Below are 6251 nucleotides of genomic sequence, written 5' to 3' on the forward strand. Positions count from 1 at the left end.
ATTTTGAATTTCTTTAGTTGAAATGCAAGATTTGGAATATTTCAGTAGCGTTTGGTTGTGGTTTAACTTGTCACAGTTACATTTTCTTGATTTTTCAAAGTACATTTTTAATTTCTTTCGTTGAAATGCAAGAGTTGGAATATTTCAGTAGTGTTTGGTTGTGGTTTACCTTGTCACAGTTACATTTTCTTGATTTTTAAAAGTTAATTTTGAATTTGTTTCAATGAAATGGAAGAGTTGGAATATTTCAGTATTGTTTGGTTGTAGTTTAAATTTTCAAAGATACATATTATTTATTTTTAAAATTTAATTTATAATTTATTTAGTTGAAAAGCAAGAGTTGGGATATTTCAGTAGTGTTTGCTTGTCGTTTACCATGTCACAGTTACATTTTCATGATTTTTTCTAAGTTCATTTTGAATTTCTTTCGTTGAAATGCAAGAGTTGGAATATTTCAGTAGTGTTTGATTGTGGTTTACCTTGTCACAGTTACATTTTATTGATTTTTCTATGTTCTTTTTGAATTTCTATCGCTTAAATTCAATAGTTTATTTATGTCATTTGTTTTTTGTTGTTGTTTAACATGTAACATTTTCATTTTATTGATTTTTCAAAGTTCATTTTGAATTTCTTTCGCTTAAATGCAAGATTTGGAATATTACAGTATTGTTTGATTGTGGTTTACAATGTAACAGTTACATTTTATTGATTTTTCAAATTCATTTTGAATTTCTTTCGTTAAAATGCAAGAGTTGGAATATTTCAGTAGTGTTTGATTGTGGTTTACCATGTCTCAGTTACCTTATCTTGATTTTTCAAAGTTAATTTTGAATTTCTTTATTTGAAATGCAAGAGTTGGAATATTTCAGTAGTGTTTGGTTGTGGTTTAACTAGTCACAGTTACATATTCATGATTTTTCAAAGTTTATTTTGAATTTCTTTCATTGAAATGCAAGAGTTGGAATATTTCAGTAGTGTTTGTTTTTGGTTGAACTTTTCACTTTTACATTCTCTTGTTTTTTAAAATTTCATTTTTAATTTCGTTAGATGAAATTAAAGAGTTGGAATATTTCATTAGCGTGTGGTTGTGGTTTAAATTGTCACAGTTACATTTTCTTGATTTTTCAAAGTTCATTTTGAATTTCTTTTGTTGAAATGCAAGGGTTAGAATATGTCAGTAGTGTGTTGTTGTGCTTTACCTTGTCACATTTACAATTTATTGATTATTCAAAGTTCAATTATAAATTATTTCAATTACATGAAATATTGGTTATAATTATGTCGCTTGTGTTTATTTTATTTATTTTAAAAGTTACATGTTCTTTAGTTTTAAAATTTAATTTTTAATATCTTTCATTGAAATGAAAGAGTTGGAATATTTCAGTAGTGTCTGGGTGTGGTTTACATTGTCACAGTTACATTCTCTTGATTTTTAAAATTTCATTTTGAATTTCTTTCGTTGAAATGCAAGAGTTGGAATATTTCAGTAGTGTCTGGTTGTGGTTTACCTTGTCAAAGTTACATTTTCTTGATTTTTCAATGTTCATTTTGAATTTCTTTCGTTGAAAAGCAAGAGTTGGAATATTTCAGTAGTGTTTGCTTGTGGTTTACCTTGTCAGAGTTACATTTTCTTGATTTTTTTCAAAGTTCATTTTGAATTTCTTTAGTTTAAATTCAAGAGTTGGAATATATCATTAGTGTTTGGTTGTGGTTAACCTTGTCACAGTTACATTTTCTTGATTTTTCAAAGTTCATTTTGAATTTCTTTAGTTGAAATTCAATAGTTGTAATATTTAAGTAGATTTTGGTTGTGGTTTAACTTGTCACATTTATATTTTCTTGATTTTTAAAAGTTCATTTTGAATTTCTTTCATTGAAATGCGAGAGTTGTAATATTTCAGTACTGTCTGGTTGTGGTTTACCTTGTAAAATTTAAATTTTCTTGATTTTTCAAAGTTCATTTTGAATTTCTTTCGTTGAAATGAAAGAGTTGGAATATTTCAGTAGTGTTTGGTTATGGTTTACCTTGTCACAGTTACATTTTCTTGATTTTTCAAAGCTCATTTTGAATTTCTTTCGTTGAAAAGCAAGAGTTGAAATATTTCAGTAGTGTTTGCTTATGGTTTACCTTGTCACAGTTACATTTTCTTGATTTTTCAAAGTTCATTTGAATTTATTTAATTGAAATGCAAGAGAAGGAATATTTCAGTATTGTTTGGTTATGGTTTACCTTGTCACAGTTACATTTTCTTGATTTTTTAAAGTTCATTTTGAATTTCATTCTTTGAAATGCAAGAGTTTTAATATTTCAGCAGAGTGTGGTTTTTATTTACATTTTCCCAGGTACATTTTATTTATTTTTAAAATTTAATTTTGTATTTTTTTAGTTGAAATGCAAGAGTTGGAATATTTAAGTAGTGTTTGGTCGTGGTTTACCTTATCACAGTTACTTTTTTTTGATTTTTCAAAGTTCATTTTGAATTTCTTTCGTTGAAATGCAAGAGTTGGAATATTTCAGTAGCGTTTTGTTGTGGTTTAACTTGTCACAGTTACATTTTATTGATTTTTCAAAGTTCATTTTGAATTTCTTTCGTTGAAATGCAAGAGTTGGAATATTTCAGTAGTGTTTGGTTGTGGTTTACCTTGGTACAGTTACATTTTCTTGATTTTTCAAAGTTTATTTTGAATTTCTTTCGTTGAAATTGAAGAGTTGGAATATTTCGATAGCGTTTGGTTGTGGTTTAACTTGTCACAGTTACATTTTCTTGATTTTTCAAAGTTCATTTTTAATTTCTTTCTTTGAAATGCAAGAGTTGGAATATTTCAGTAGTGTGTGGTTTTGGTTTACCTTGTCAAAGTTACATACTCTTGATTTTTCAAAGTTTATTTTGAATTTCTTTCGTTGAAATGCAAGAGTTGGAATATTTCAGTAGTGTTTGGTTGTGGTTTACCTTGTCAAAGTTACATTTTCTTGATTTTTAAAAGTTAATTTTGAATTTCTTTCGTTGAAAAGAAAGAGTTGGATTATTTAAGTAGTGTTTGCTTGTGTTTTACCTTGTCAGAGTTAAATTTTATTGATTTTTTTCAAAGTTCATTTTGTATTTCTATTGTTTAAATTAAAGAGTTGGTATATTTCAGTAGTTTTTTGTTGTGGTTTAACTTGTCAAAGTTACATTTTCGTTATTTTTAAAAGTTCTTTTTTAATTTCTTTCTTTGAAATTCAAGAGCTGGAATATTTCATTAGAATTTGGTTTTTGTTTATCTTGTCACAGTTATATTTTCTAGATTTTTCAAAGTTCATTTTGAATTTCTTTCGTTGAAATGCAAGAGTTGGAATATTTCAGTAGTGTTTGGTTGTGGTTTACCTTGTCAAAGTTACATTTTCTTGATTTTTCAAAGTTCATTTTGAATTTCTTTCGTTGAAATGCAAGAGTTGGTATATTTAAGTAGTGTTTGGTTATGGTTTACCTTGTCACAATTACATTTTCTTGATTTTTCAAAGCTCATTTTGAATTTCTTTCGTTGAAAAGCAAGAGTTGAAATATTTCAGTAGTGTTTGCTTATGGTTTACCTTGTCACAGTTACATTTTCTAGATTTTTCAAAGTTCATTTTAATTTATTTCATTGAAATTCCAGAGAAGGAATATTTCATTAGTGTTTGGTTATGGTTTAACTTGTCACAGTTACATTTTCATGATTTTTAAAAGTTCATTTTTAATTTCTTTCGTTGAAATGCAAGAGTTTGAATATTTCAGCAGTGTTTGGTTGTGATTTACATTGTCACATTTAAATTTTATTGATTTTTAAAAGTTAATTTTGAATTTTTTTAGTTGTATTGCACTAGTTGGAACATTTCAGTAGTGTTTGGTCGTGGTTTACCTTGTAACAGTTACTTTTTTTTTGATTTTTCAAAGTTCATTTTGAATTTCTTTCGTTGAAATTCAAGACTTGGACTATTTAAGTCTCGTGTTGTTGTGTTTTAACTTGTCACAGTTACATTTTCTTTATTTTTCAAATTTAATTTTGAATTTCTTTAGTTGAAATGCAAGAGTTGGAATATTTCAGTAGTGTTTGGTTGTGGTTTACCTTGTTACAGTTACATTTTCTTGATTTTTCAAAGTTTATTTTATGCAAGAGTTGGAATATTTCAGTAGTGTTTTGTTGTGGTTTGACTTTTCAAAGTTACATTTTCTTGATTTTTCAAAGTTCATTTTGAATTTCTTTCGTTGAAAAGCAAGATTTGGAATATTTCAGTAGTGTTTTCTTGTGGTTTACCTTGTCACAGTTACATTTTCTTGATTTTTCAAAGTTCATTTTGAATTCCTTTCGTTTAAAAGCAAGAGTTGGAATATTTCAGTAATGCTTGCTTGTGGTTTACCTTGTCACAGTTACATTTTCTTGATTTTTTAAAGTTTCATTTTAATTTCTTTCATGGAAATGCAAGAGTTGGAATATTTCAGTAGTGTCTGGTTATGGTTTACCTTGTCACAGTTACATTCTCTTGATTTTTCAATGTTCATTTTGAATTTCTTTCGTTGAATTACTAGAGTTGGATTATTTCAGTAGTGTTTGGTTATGGTTTGCATTATCACAGTTACATTTTCTTTATTTTTCTAAGTTCATTTTGAATTTATTTCCTTGAAATGCAAGAGTTGCACTATTTCAGTGTTGTATGGTTGTTGTTTACATTGTCACATTTACATTTTCCAGATTTTTCAAAGTTAATTTCGAAGTTCTGTCGTTGAAATGCAAGAGTTGGACTATTTCAGTAGTGTTTGGTTATGGTTAACCCTGTCACAGTTACATTTTCTTGATTTTTCAAAGCTCATTTTGAATTTCTTTCTTTGAAAAGAAAGAGTTGGAATATTTCAGTAGTGTTTGCTTATGGTTTACCTTGTTACAGTTACATTTTCTTGATTTTTTTAAAGTTCATTTGAATTTCATTCATTGAAATGCAAGAGACGGAATATTTCAGTACTGTTTTACCTTGTCACAGTTATATTTTCGTGATTTTTCAAAGTTCATTTTGAATTTCTTTCGTTGAAATGCAAGAGTTGGAATAAATCAATAGTGTTAGGTAATGGTTTACCTTGTCACAGTTACATTTTCTTAATTTTTCAAATTCATTTTGAATTTCTATCGTTGAAATGCAAGAGTTGGAATATTTCATGAGTGTTTGGTTGTCGTTTAACTTGTCAGATTTAAATTATTTTGATTTGTCAAAGTTCCTTTTGAATTTACATTGTTGAAAAGAAAAAGATTGACTATTTAAGTAGTGTTTGGTTGTGGTGTTCCTTTTCACAGTTACATTTTCTTGATTTTTCAAAGTTCATTTTGAATTTCTTTCCTTGAAATGCAAGAGTTTGAATATTTCACTAGTGTTTGGTTATGGTTTACCTTGTCACATGTAAACACATGGATACACATGTAAACACAGGTGCATATCTTGAGCGCTCATGATAAGTTAACCTAACCTTTTCCGGGGAGTCGGATTCGGTTAGACTAGATTAAGTTCGGTTCGGTTAGACTAGGTTAGGTTCGCCTACGTACGCGCGCGTACGTAGGCTAACCTAGCCTAAACTAACTTAACCTAACCTAACCTAATCTAACCTAACCTAACCTAATCATACACCTAACTTTTCGCATGTCTCTCACCTAACCTAAGCTAACCTAAGTGAAGCGTACGTAGGCTAACCTAATCTAGTCTAACCTAACCTAACTTAATCTAGTCTAACCTAACCATACCCACCGGAAAAGGTTAGGTTAACTTATCATGAGTGTTTCCAACTCTTGTATATCAACGAAAGAAATTCAAAATGAACATTGAAAAATCAAGAGAATGTAACTGTGACAAGGTAAGCCATAACCAGACACTACTGAAATATTCCAACTCTTGCATTTCAATGAAAGAAATTCAAATGAAAATTGAAAAAATCAAGAAAATGTAACTTTGACAAGGTAAACCACCAGAAAAAACTACTGAAATATTCCAACTCTTGCTTTTTAACGAAAGAAATTCAAAATGAACTTTGAACAATCAAGAGAATTTAACTGTGACAAGGTAAACCACAACCAAACACCACTGAAATATTCCAACTCTTTCATTTCAACGAAATAAATTAAAAATGTTCATTTAAAACTAAACAAAATTTATGTGTTACAATTTAATACACAAAAAGTCGCTAATGAAATATTCAAAATATTTCATTTCGATGAAAGTAATTCAAACTGATCATTGAAAAATCAAGTAA

The sequence above is a fragment of the Artemia sp. Qi Xiang Cuo genome, chromosome 7 (genome assembly GCF_049724085.1).
Source record: "Artemia sp. Qi Xiang Cuo chromosome 7, ASM4972408v1, whole genome shotgun sequence".
Classification (NCBI taxonomy): domain Eukaryota; kingdom Metazoa; phylum Arthropoda; class Branchiopoda; order Anostraca; family Artemiidae; genus Artemia; species Artemia sp. Qi Xiang Cuo.